The 11,698-nt window shown below is 47.3% G+C and overlaps 1 long non-coding RNA gene across 1 annotated transcript; it reads right to left on the bottom strand.

The window, feature by feature from the left end:
* Window positions 1-4,177: 4,177 nt before the first annotated feature.
* Window positions 4,178-10,411, bottom strand: LOC139986538 (uncharacterized). The gene is made up of 2 exons (XR_011799669.1): window positions 6,523-10,411; window positions 4,178-4,724 (listed from the first exon to the last, which is right to left on the bottom strand). It is a non-coding gene; the product is annotated as an uncharacterized lncRNA (long non-coding RNA).
* Window positions 10,412-11,698: the final 1,287 nt, after the last annotated feature.

Here is an 11,698-nt window from a genome sequence, read left to right as displayed (position 1 = left end):
TTCCGCCCCCCCCCTCCCAAAAATTATCGGGTACTTGTTAATTTTAAACATAATCTTCGTTACATTAGATCTATAATAATATGTTTAAAAGGTTCATTTTTCTTATACCATTAATAAATATCCATTTCGTAGTTACGACATCCATTTATCTTTATTCTAAGTGCGTTACATACGTATGTAACATACATACGTAAAAGTGTATGTTGCGCAATTTTGAACGATGTTTAGACCGATAACAAGATTTTTACAAATTGTTGAAAAAATTTGCAGCTTTGTAACAATCTATTTTATAAATAAAACTATTATCGGTTTTACTCGTGAACTTTAGATGTATCGAAAGAATTGCAGATAGGTATTTAGTGCTTTAAATATATCGCGAGAAACTCCACCTATTATTATTTTCGAATTACAAAAATTTATTAACGAGCCTTTCGTCGACCAAATGCTTATCTACTGAACGAAGCTCGTGTATGACGCTTGTGAAACTAATAAAATAATACGAGTAAGCGCAACAAGTAACGATACCAGATACGCAATTAAGCAAACAAATAAATTGATTATTTTTATCGATCCCGAAGGACGAGTCGAAATAACGTTGACGACGATCGATTGATTCTGTAATATCTCTTTTAAATCTCTCGTATCTGCGGCGAATCATTATGCAATTAAGGCAAGAGAATTTATCGATGACGTTGAGCGGATACTTGTATATTCGCGATCGAGCATAAGTATCGACATACCGATAGAAAATCGTGCCCAAGAAATCGTCCAAGATGAGTACGACTAGTTGTTAACTGTGTGCGCAAGTTGTAACGATCGAGGAGGCAACCTTGAAACTGGCCACCACCTCCAGCTTCGTCACCTCTATCACCTACACCAGCATCGCGTAATGTGCATCGGTGTTCGAACTACCGGTCGGTAGCAACTAGCGGTAGCAACAAGAGCAAGCATCACCGACGCGCGTTCGCCGTCTCTTCCGAGGCAGCAACGATGGAAGCTCGACAGGCAACGATTCAGCAACGAAGCGTGCAGCATCGACTAGAAGAGAATGAGAGGAGAAAGGGAGGGCCCGTATCGTTGGAACGACCAAAGAAAGATCCCTCCCTTTCCTTTCCTTTTCCTACGACTCCTCCTCCTCCACTTCCTTCGCCGTCCATCGCAGCCCTCTCGCACCTTCACCCTCTCTCTCTCTCTCTCTCTCTCTCTCTCCCCCTCTCTCTCTCTTTCTCTTCCTGCCTCCTCACGCGCTTTCTTGCTTCACCCTCCGTCACGGGAAGCAAACCGGATTCGCAATAAAACGAGTCACCTCGAAATATACGAGACCAACGAGGATCTAACCTATACGGTCAAACTGGATCTCCGTCTTTCTATTTCTCATTCTGCATTCTCCTTCCCTATCCCCCCACCCCTCGCTCTCTCTCTCACTCACCCTTCTCTTCTCGCTCATTCTCTCATTCGACGCTCTCCTTCTCTCTTTCTCCCTCTTTCTTCTCTCGTCCCCCTTTTCATCTCGTTCCGTTGCACCTTCGTCCCCGCTTCTCCCTACCCTTTTCCCGGTTTTCTTCTCTCTTTCTTCCTCGTTTCGCTAAAACTTCTTTCCCCTTCTGGTTCGATTCGAGTGAAAGGGACAAGGAAAGAAGGAATGGCTAGAGAGCTGCGTCGCGTCGTGTTGTGAGAAAGGTGCAAGTACGACGATCGGCGACCATCTCATGGGACGAGGTAGAAGTAAGAAGAGTTAGAAAGGAGAGTCCGACAGAGGGAGAGAGAAGGAGAGAGAATGAGAGAGAAATGGACGGAGAAAAAGACAGAGTGAAGGAGTTAGGAGTAGGGTGAGACCGTCTCACGAAAGAGACCAAGCGGTCCAAGGGTGTTGTTCCATAATTTCTGTGCATAGTGCCGTGTCAACGGAATTTCTGTTCTTTTACGTTGCCTGTGACAGAAGGAGACTGATACTTTCGCGCGTGCCATTCCAACTATATAACGTATACACGTTCGTAAAGAATTACGTTGAGCGACAGACCGCGTTGAGCAACGTTCATAGAAGATTATGTATTGCGTGAAATATCAAATCGCGGACGCAACAGTTACAAAATTTTAAGCATGGAAATGGTGGCTACGGAGAAACGCTATCGCACGAAAGACCTTTCGATTCCGTCGTAGTAAAGAGTTGAATTCATTTTACCGGTCGACAACGACGCGACGACTGGAGTAGGCTGTCCTAATTATACATATACCGTCGCATGAGTCAGGCGAGGAAAAGAATTTCTAAGGTGATAAGATTGTGCAGATAGCGAGAGAAATGTTTGCTCACCACCTATGTACATGGTCGACGTTAGTTTAGTTTATAGTTACGAGACTCTATCACGACTTTCAACTAGACGAATTCAATGTAGAAAGCAACGGCAAGGTAGAAGTTCACCGAGCAATTTGCGCAGCATCTGTCGGCTTTTCCTCCATTGGCGATACGATGAAACGAAGAATACTACGCTGTGATAAATAACGAGTAAGATGAATGCAAATTAAGCAAAAACCGAAGGAAACGAATAATGGCAAAACGCAGATCTCGATGGTACAGTGGAAAACAAAGAAGAAATTGCGAAAAAAAATAGCAGAGCGTTTAATTGCATGCGTGCTGAGGTCGAAGAGGACCTTGCAACTTTTCTCTCTTTTCTTCGTTCTTCTTTCTCTCTCACTTCCTTTTTCCCCTCCACTTCCTTCTATCTTTCGCACGTAATGATAAACAGCCGAGTGTTCCCTGTAACGATTACGCAAGACGTTTGGCCTTCTCGACGCGCTTTTAATTTAGACCGCACCATAAATAAATAAATAGTATCGAGCTCGATAACTCGACGCCAGGCGGTAACGGGCCGCGTCCACGAGACCGCGCGCGAATTAATTAATTTCTCGCAATTACGCCGACGTAGATAGCACGGGTAAATATTTAACGTAACGTACGATGGCTTCTTGGAAGAGGAAGAAAGATAGAAAGAGGAAGAAGAACAGAGAAAGAGTTTACCTTTTACGTTTTTACGTTCGTTCATCCGAAAAATCGTCAATTTTTCGATAATCAACGTCGATCGTGCGAACGATTATTAACCTGACATTTAATGTCGATACACCCGCGGAAAATGCATCGCTACCGCTGACACTTCTTTTTATCGACTGTCGAAACGATTAAACCACGATTACGTGGTTTAACGTTGGATTCAATTGATTAAGACGGCGTTACCAAGTTACCACGCTCATATTTGTCCAAAAGGTCATCGATTTCTCATCGATTAGCGACTAAATTATTAAGCGAGAGGATGACATTTTTAACGCAGGTGGAACACAGTAACGGGCCTGTTCAACGTCTTCCAGCACTTACTATTAAATCACGAAATAAATCGAACGAGGCCGACGGCAGTTCGTACAACTCGAACAAAGCAACGTACTGACATTTTCACGTTATTCCGGCTACGATTATTTTATTTCAAGGCTCCCTCGATCTTTGCTTTTTGTTATAGCCGCAAGTACTTTATTCGATCGAAGAAATCGAATTAACACGTATGTCATACGATTTATTCGTGATTAACGATAGATTTACCAGGGGCACCATGGAGGTCATCGATGATTTAAATTAAATAAGCAGTCTATTCGTACAGTTTTCAATATTCGTAATTACGCTGACGTCAAGTACTAAATGCTCTAGAAAACGCTGAAACAATGTTGCTTGTTGTAGTTTGTATACCCCTGGATCGAGGGAACACGCGGTATTACGTATATATAGGTACACGCTAATGTAATCACTCCTTTAAACAAAAACATTCGACTCGATTATTTCTCGTATCGTAGACACACATGGACGACTAAGAGATACAAACTTGTTACGTATTTATTAGTAATTTTTCACAAATTGACGTTGAAATGTACTCGTGATGCATATTGTTGAATTCGCCTCGAAATGTATAATAAAGTGACGACAGCGCCGTTTAAAAAAATTACGTCGTTATTAAAACAACAAATATATATTGTAATAAGAATGAAAATAAAAATCGAAATGTTATACGAACAACAAAGGCACCAAATCAAAGTGACCGGTACCAGATCTTTTTTTTCCGGTTAGAAAGCATGCAAGTATTTTTATTAATATTAGCGTTTACTGTTATCGAGATAGGAACATAATCGTATATAGTACTTGTATAGTTTCGTATCGTTTTAATTTTAACCGACTGTACATTACATACGCGTACAAGTAGCTAAGTATTAGTCGGTAGTAACAGCGTCGAGTTTCTTCCATGAAAGAAACTCCGACTTTCGTATAAAATATTTTCTTGCATTTTCAATATTTAAGCATATAGCGCGCATATATATATTTATTTAAATCCGACATATTATATACGAATCTTACAAAATCTTATATATGATGCTGAAATAAGCGACAACGTTCTGACGTTATACGTAAAACATGCAAAATTCGTCCAACAGTCAACGCGTTAGCACGGTCGGACTATGTTTCGTAGCGAGAAAGAGCATAGGAAGAGTTTATCGCGGCGAGGAGCTCCGAACGCAACACATATCGCATCAGCTGTTTCTCGACCTCCTTTCGGAGCGTCCCTCGAGCGAAATTCGTCTACCGCTCTAAGTATAGCCAGCCGCTGCGCTGCCGTAATCTCCGGACGCGTGCACATCGTTGACCGAATCTACGAATGGCATTAGCTGCGGGTACGCCTGTCCCCTGCTATCTGGCTAGAGAAAGAGGAACGATGAAACAATCGCATACCTGGTGCACCGACTCGAATTCAAGCCACACCAGTCGGCCATGAAATTCTTTCGAAGAATGTTTATAAATAGTCCGAATGAAAAGTAAAACGTTCACGAGCTAAAGCTTTCGTTAATGAAACGAACGCGCGGCGTACAGACGGCTGACACGAATCGCAACAATGAATGAAAAAAACGTCGTTGAAAAGCTTCCGCTCGTTTTTCGTAGACTCGATTCGGAATAACGAGAGTTTTCTTGCAACTTTATGACGATACTTCGCGACGCGTAATTATCGATTCGAAGCAGCTACCGCGCGAAGCTACGAATGGACCATCGGACCATTCCAAACAATTCGAATCGGAGCATAGTAAGCAAGTAAGTCTTTTGTAAACGACCGAAGCATAGGACGGATCGTATACAAACGGACAAACAAGCGGAACGGGTTCGAGCCCATTTAAGGTTAATCCGACGATAAGAGCGGTTAAAGATGCTCGTGTCACGAGCTAAACTCGTAATCAAAGTAAACGCGGAGGAAGCTCGAAGCAGTAGGTGTTTACCAGCGAGTCATTCAAGCATTTCACTATCGATCACGGCTGAAAGCGTTTCCGATGCATAACTAGAGCAACGACATAATTCTTCGGATGAAAAAGAGTACGCGCGACGATCGCACGCTCCAACCGATTGGATGAACCGGCCGGTCGCGGGCCATAAGTTTTTAAATGGGAAGAAAGCACGTGGGAGTGATAGGTGAACGAGAGGAGAATAGGTACGGCTTGGAAGGTCGGCGAAAGAAACGAGAGAGCGATCCGGAGCCTAGAGAGGGATTTACAGGAAGGAGGAAGGGGAAGGAAGAAGGGAGGCGGTGAAAACATAACGTTCTATCTCCTCGGTTCGCGAGCGACTGAAGAGACGCGCAAGCGCGTTTGCTCGTTCGCATAGACCAGAGGATCGAGGCGGAGTGAGAAAAGAAGCGGGAAAGACAAAGAGTGGGAGTGGGACGGATCGAGGGAGGGCAGTGAAAAGCAAAAGATAAAGTTTCAGCCGGTGATAAAGAAAGACGGAATAATAGAGGGAACGGGATAGAGATTACAGAGATAGACATGGTGGACATAGGAGGAAAAGGCTCACGGGAGGACGCACAGAAAGAACGGAAATGTTGGGTCGCAAAAGACGGGGTGAGAGAGCTCGGGTCGTAGGGAAGAGGAGGAAGGAAATGAAACGAAATGAAAGAAAGAAAGAAAAGAAAAAAAAAACGAAAGGGTAAAAGAAAGAACGAAAGAACGAAAGAAGGAAAGAAAAAGAGAGGCGCGCAAGGGTCTGCGAAGCTCTCTCGCTCCATTCTTACGTATTACGTGCACGAGCACGAGCGGAGCCTTGTATTACACCATTATCGTGACAAAGAAACTCGCTATTCGGCCGCATCCGAGAGACGAGGACGAGAATAAAGAGTATAGAGTGGTTGCGATTTTCGCGTGTGCGTTCGTACGTGTGCACACTACCGAACGATATGGACATATGCGCGCGTCTAGACGGAGAAACGAGAAAGAAAAGATGAAAAACAGAGAAAGAGGAAAGGAGAGCGTAGAAGGGAAAGAGACAGGGTGGGCGGCGAGAGGGGGAGTGGGAGGTGGGCGGGAGGCGCGAGAGAGAGAGAGAGGAAGAGAAGAAGACGGAAGAAATGAAGACAGACGAAGTCTGTACTCTTATCGTACGACAGTTCGTGCATGTGCATCGAGGAACACAAACACACAGGTTCCACACGTGAATCGTGGCGCGCGTACTTGCACACAATGTTGAGTAACATAAATGTGCACGGAAGGAGCAACACCTCACAAACGCGGCCTAGGCAAGAGAGCTATTTGTAATGTAATAGTGAGAGCACCAGTGGGGAAAGGGAGAGTGGAGGAAGGTGGTGGTAGGTGGTGGGGCAATGGTGGGAGGAAAGAGTAAGCGTAGGAAAGAGATAGGTAGAGGGAGAGCGAGTAAGAGAGGAAGAGAGAAGAGAAGAGGTGCCACTCGACGAGGAACCAATACTACGGTCCCTTTACAAACGAACTCACGAGGCTCGCGAAGCCTCCTCTCTAGCGTGAGTATTCCGCCGGGAGTTCTCGAGAGAGAGAGAACCGTGCTTTTCGGACCCTCAACCCTTTCTGGGCTCGTCTGTAAGCCACGGGGCCCACCTGGCCTCTTCTCTACCACCACCACCACCGCAGAGTCACTACTACCACCGTTACCGTCATCGTCACTGTCACCGTCCTGCCACGCTCCGATCAGTGGACGGGTATATACGCACTCGTTTCAAGCGGAATTCGTGTACCACCACTACTATCGGATCGCATCAACCACCACCATCGTAACCACCACCACTACCACCACTACTACTACCACCACCACCACCACCACAACCACCACCACCACCACCACCACCACCACCACCGTAGTCACTCGTCGACTGCCCAGTCTACCTCTCTTCGCGTTTACCTAGGACCAGCCAGAGAAAGAGAAAGAGAGAGAAAGAGCGAAGTATCATACGCAGAACGGAGATAGAGGTAGAGATAGAGATAGACAGGGAGTTAGAGAGAGAGAGAGAGAGAGAAAAAGGGAGAGAGTAAGAGAGAGAGAGAGAAAGAGAGAGAGAGAGAGGGAGAGGGAGGGAAAAGAGAGCGAGAGGGGGGAGAAAGAGGAAAAGAGAAAGAAGGAAAGAGTGAGAGAGCGTGAACAGCACAGAGAGTAAGAGAGGGTCTCGGGTTTGCGCAAAAGTTACGACGGAGCGAGGAGCAGTGAGACACACCGCGGAGACCGGAAGAGACCCTCTCTCCCTGAAGAAGTCCTCCGGCGAAGTGAGAAAGAGAGAGAGATCACGCGCGAAAAACATACATCGTGTCGATCGAACCGTGTCGTTTCTGTGTATGACGTGCGTGTATGCGACGCGTGTGTAGTGAGACAAATTTCGTGAAAGTCAACGACAACGTTGTTAACGTTTCGTTTCTATCGGCGATCGTGCTCACGATCGTCGTCATTGTTGTCGTGGTCGTCGTAGTCGTTGTCGTGGTCGTGATCGTTACCGTCGTTCGCCGCGAGTCTTCGTCGGGAGGCCACGTGGCCTCTGGTTGCTCCTATCTTCTGGATTTCCATGGGACTGTGTCGACACGATCGGACATCGTCCGCACCGTGAATTTTCTTCGGCTTTTTATATCGTGGTATCTGAAAACGAGTGGCACAACGCGTCGTTATCAGTGCGATCCGAGTGCGCGTTCCTGCCGAACGAAAACACCGGACACGTGCTCATCCGCACGTGCTTTCGTCGACGCACGTGCTCTTTAGGCAAGTCCGGTGTCATATATTAAACGAGCTTTTCGAGGATTTCAGAGGAATGTCAACGGTTTAAGCGGATTTGCGATTGTGGATCGTCGGCATCGATACGACGATATTTAAAATCGCAGGAATTGGAACTGTGACACAGGGAAAGCGAGAGAGAGATAGAGGGAGAGAGAGGGAGAGAAGAGGGAGAGAGAGAGAGAGAGAGAGAGAAAGAGAAAGGGGGAAAGAAAGGAAGAAATAAAGAGAGAGATAGCCGAGACAGCTGGTGAAATTGTGAAATCGTGAAAGGATCCGAGCGAAAGGAAGAGAAAGGAAGGAAAAGGTGGAGAAAGGAGAAAGAAGACGGAGGAAAGGTGGAAAGGTGGAAAGGAGGAAAAGAAGAAGAAGAAGCTTCGGAAGAGCAAAGAGCGAGACTCGGTGCTTGGTTGCCGCTTACGTACCAAGCAAGAGCGGGCTGCGTTGTGTAAGAGCTGAAAGTAAAAGTTGAAACCGCCGAGTTGGGCTCGCGGGAGCGCGTGCGGAGCGCGCTAAAATCCGATCCTGTCTCGTAGGCTGGGCATAGCCGAATATCTCTGCCTCTCTCTCTCTGTCTTTCTCTCGGTGGCTTTCGGATTTGGTCCCACCTTCGAGCTGTTTCTCTTGGACGTGTCTCCTAAGCGAGAGTCGATCGCGGGCACCATTCCCGCGGAAGGAACACGGTGATTGTCGGGAACTCGAACAGTGGAACGCACGAAACGGAACGAAACGAAACGAAACGAAACGAGACGAGACGGAAAACGGGAGCAAGAAAAGAAGTGTGCAATTGTGTAACAACATTTCTAGTCCGCTGCTTCGTGAAATCTGTGTCTAATTCCGATTAGACGACGCTGGTGCACGCCGACACGAACTCTCGGTTTGGTCTCTCCCGCGACGAAAACAGGTGAAAGAGCGCGCATACGGTGAACGCGTTCGATCACAATCGTTGCCCGTGTTCGTCCAAATCGTCGACCGTGTCCGCGTCGACGAGGAAAGCGATGGAAACGATCGTTCTCGTATGTTTGTTGGTCGTGTTGTGCGCTGTGAAACGCGAGTGTTCAAGGTCGTCGCTCGTATCCCACCGGTAACCCGCTTCCGGGACGAAGAAGGCACCAGGATCCCCTGTCACGGCGTGCCTTTAGCAGCCAATTTCGTGGTAGAATTCGAGCCCGTCTCTTGATCCTTCGATCGCGTCCCGCTCGTTTCCACCACACGCCGCCACCGCCGCCATCGCCATCGCTATCGCCACCGCCACCGCCACCGCCACCGCCACCGCCACCGCCACCGTCACCGTCACCGCCACCGCCACCGCCACCGCCACCGCCACCGCCACCGCCACCGCCACCGCCACCGCCATCGCCACCGCCACCGCGTCCGGGCTACAGAAGTTTCGTAAAACGGATTACAAAACCAGAAGAGAAAGGAGATAGAGAAAGGGAGAGGCAGAGAGGAAGAAGAGAAACAAGTGGAAGAAGGAGAGAGAAACAGCGGTGATCCGCCGCGTCGCAGGAAATTGTAAGGCAACGATACGCAGTGGAGATACGGTGTTCGAGCACGAGTTCTGGATCGTCTCAGGGGGTGGACGACGACGAAGCGGCCGGCAGAGTGCCGAGTCGTGAAAGAAGAAGTCAGACGGCTCGGCAACCGGGAGAAAGAGGAAAAGGACGGAGAAGTCTCTCTGTCGAGGACACCAGTAGTAGCGGAGGACAAGTTTGAAAGACGATCCGGATGTGGCTGAATCCACTTGTTATCTTTCTCAACTCTGACGAGAGTCCGCGTACTTTTCTAGTCTTTCGACTCTGGTTCACCCTTTCAACGTACTGGATTTTCTCAGTGTCTCTCTCCACTTTGATCGATAATACATCCCCCGGCGATTTTGCTCGACGTACGTCGCTCTTTTACAATAAGATCTTGGAGAGCTCGTGCACGCTGTACGGAGACACGCGGCCGAGCGGAATTAAAAGTGCGCTTAAAAAGGTTAGCGGGATAAAAAAGGCGCGCGCGCGAAAGGATAAGAGAAAGGAATAGGAGCTACCTCCGAGTCCTTGAGAGTACCCAACGGGTAAAAGTGCCGCGCTCGGAGCCAGCCGGTTGACCCTGGGCAGCCAACGGAGCAGACCCCGTTGGAAAAAAGTTCTCCACGTCTTTGTCGTCGTCGTCGTCGTCGTCGTCGTCGTCGTCATCGTCGTCGTCGTCGTCGTCGTCGTCGTCGTCGTCGTCGCCGCCGCCGTCGTCGTCGTCGCCGCCGTCGTCGTCGTCGTCGCCGTCGTCTTTGTTGTTCCTGTCATCGTCGTCATCATCATCGTCGATGTCATCGTCGTCGCTATCGTCATAATCGTCACCATCGTCACCATCGACGTCAGTGTGATCCTAGTTATCGTGCCCGATACATCGTTCTTCCCGATTCATCGTTCGAATATCGCTTTAGGGTGTCGTGCGACGTATCGGGCTACCAAGTTACACCCTTTCGATGAGATCGCGCGTGGTTATCCTGTGGCATGTGTGAAATTAAGAAGAACCACGCTACATTTGAATACCACTTCTGATTATTATCGGTTGCGTTCGAATTTCCTTCAAGCACGAAGACTACGACTTGTCATTCATTCGCGTATCGTGATTATGTGAACGTGTTTTTCGATGTGAAGTGATTCTCAGTGCCAACTCCGATATTGTCTCGATCATATTTCGTTGCTACACCGTCTGTTTAATGTTCCACCGTTTCGTCTGCGTTCCTGTACGACGTTCTGCGATCTGTTTCTCGTGCCGGTGGTGATACATGCTCCGGTATATCAATGTATGTCACGTGTCTGTACCGTCGTCCTCGTCGCCGCTATCACGGGATTTCGGGTCGTCGGCTCGTGGAGATGCTTCGTGACTCTTCGAGAGAGTCTTAAGGAAAACACCGCCATTCGCCGACTTGCTTTCTTTGGATACCACCGATATTGGATAAAATACGGACGATTAAAACGACAAGGTGAGAACATAGAATACGGAATATCAAAGCATTATCCTTAAACTAAGAGACGAACGCGACAACTGGTCTGTTTTAAATTTCTTCGCTTCTGTTACGATTCGTAAATCAAGTTAATACGTTGACGCAAAAATTGTTACCACGCGAACATCGGCGAACGATTTGCCATGTAACCAAACGAATTTAGATAGGAATTTGTGTAACGATACCCGGCGTAATTTCTGTAAGCTTAATTGTTACGCTAGCATCGATAATTCGAACTGTTTGTACGTACAAGTGAAACGATTCGAGCTGACGATATTTGCATAAAACTCGTACGGAACGTGACGATTCGTAGCACGAGCTCGTGTGCAATTACGTGCACGCGAAGCATCAGAAAACCCCGTTGAAAACGAAATTCAACGAGTTCGAGGAGTTCTCTCGATTTTTATTTCACCGCGCGTCACTTGACACAGCACATATCGGTATATCGAGGAAACGGCGAAACTACGAACGATAATGAGGAAATTACCAGAGCAGTGAACCAACATTCCATACTATTGGATATAAGAGACTGTGTAAATTAAAGTGGCGACGTAATTGGAAGCAAAAACGATCTAACGTACTCAGAGACAGGTAGATAGATTGCAACGAACCGCACTGACAATGAG

Source organism: Bombus fervidus, chromosome 4, assembly GCF_041682495.2.
Source record: "Bombus fervidus isolate BK054 chromosome 4, iyBomFerv1, whole genome shotgun sequence".
Lineage (NCBI taxonomy): Eukaryota > Metazoa > Arthropoda > Insecta > Hymenoptera > Apidae > Bombus > Bombus fervidus.
Note: the sequence above shows the minus strand (reverse complement) of the source record. Positions and strands in the feature narration are given on the sequence as shown.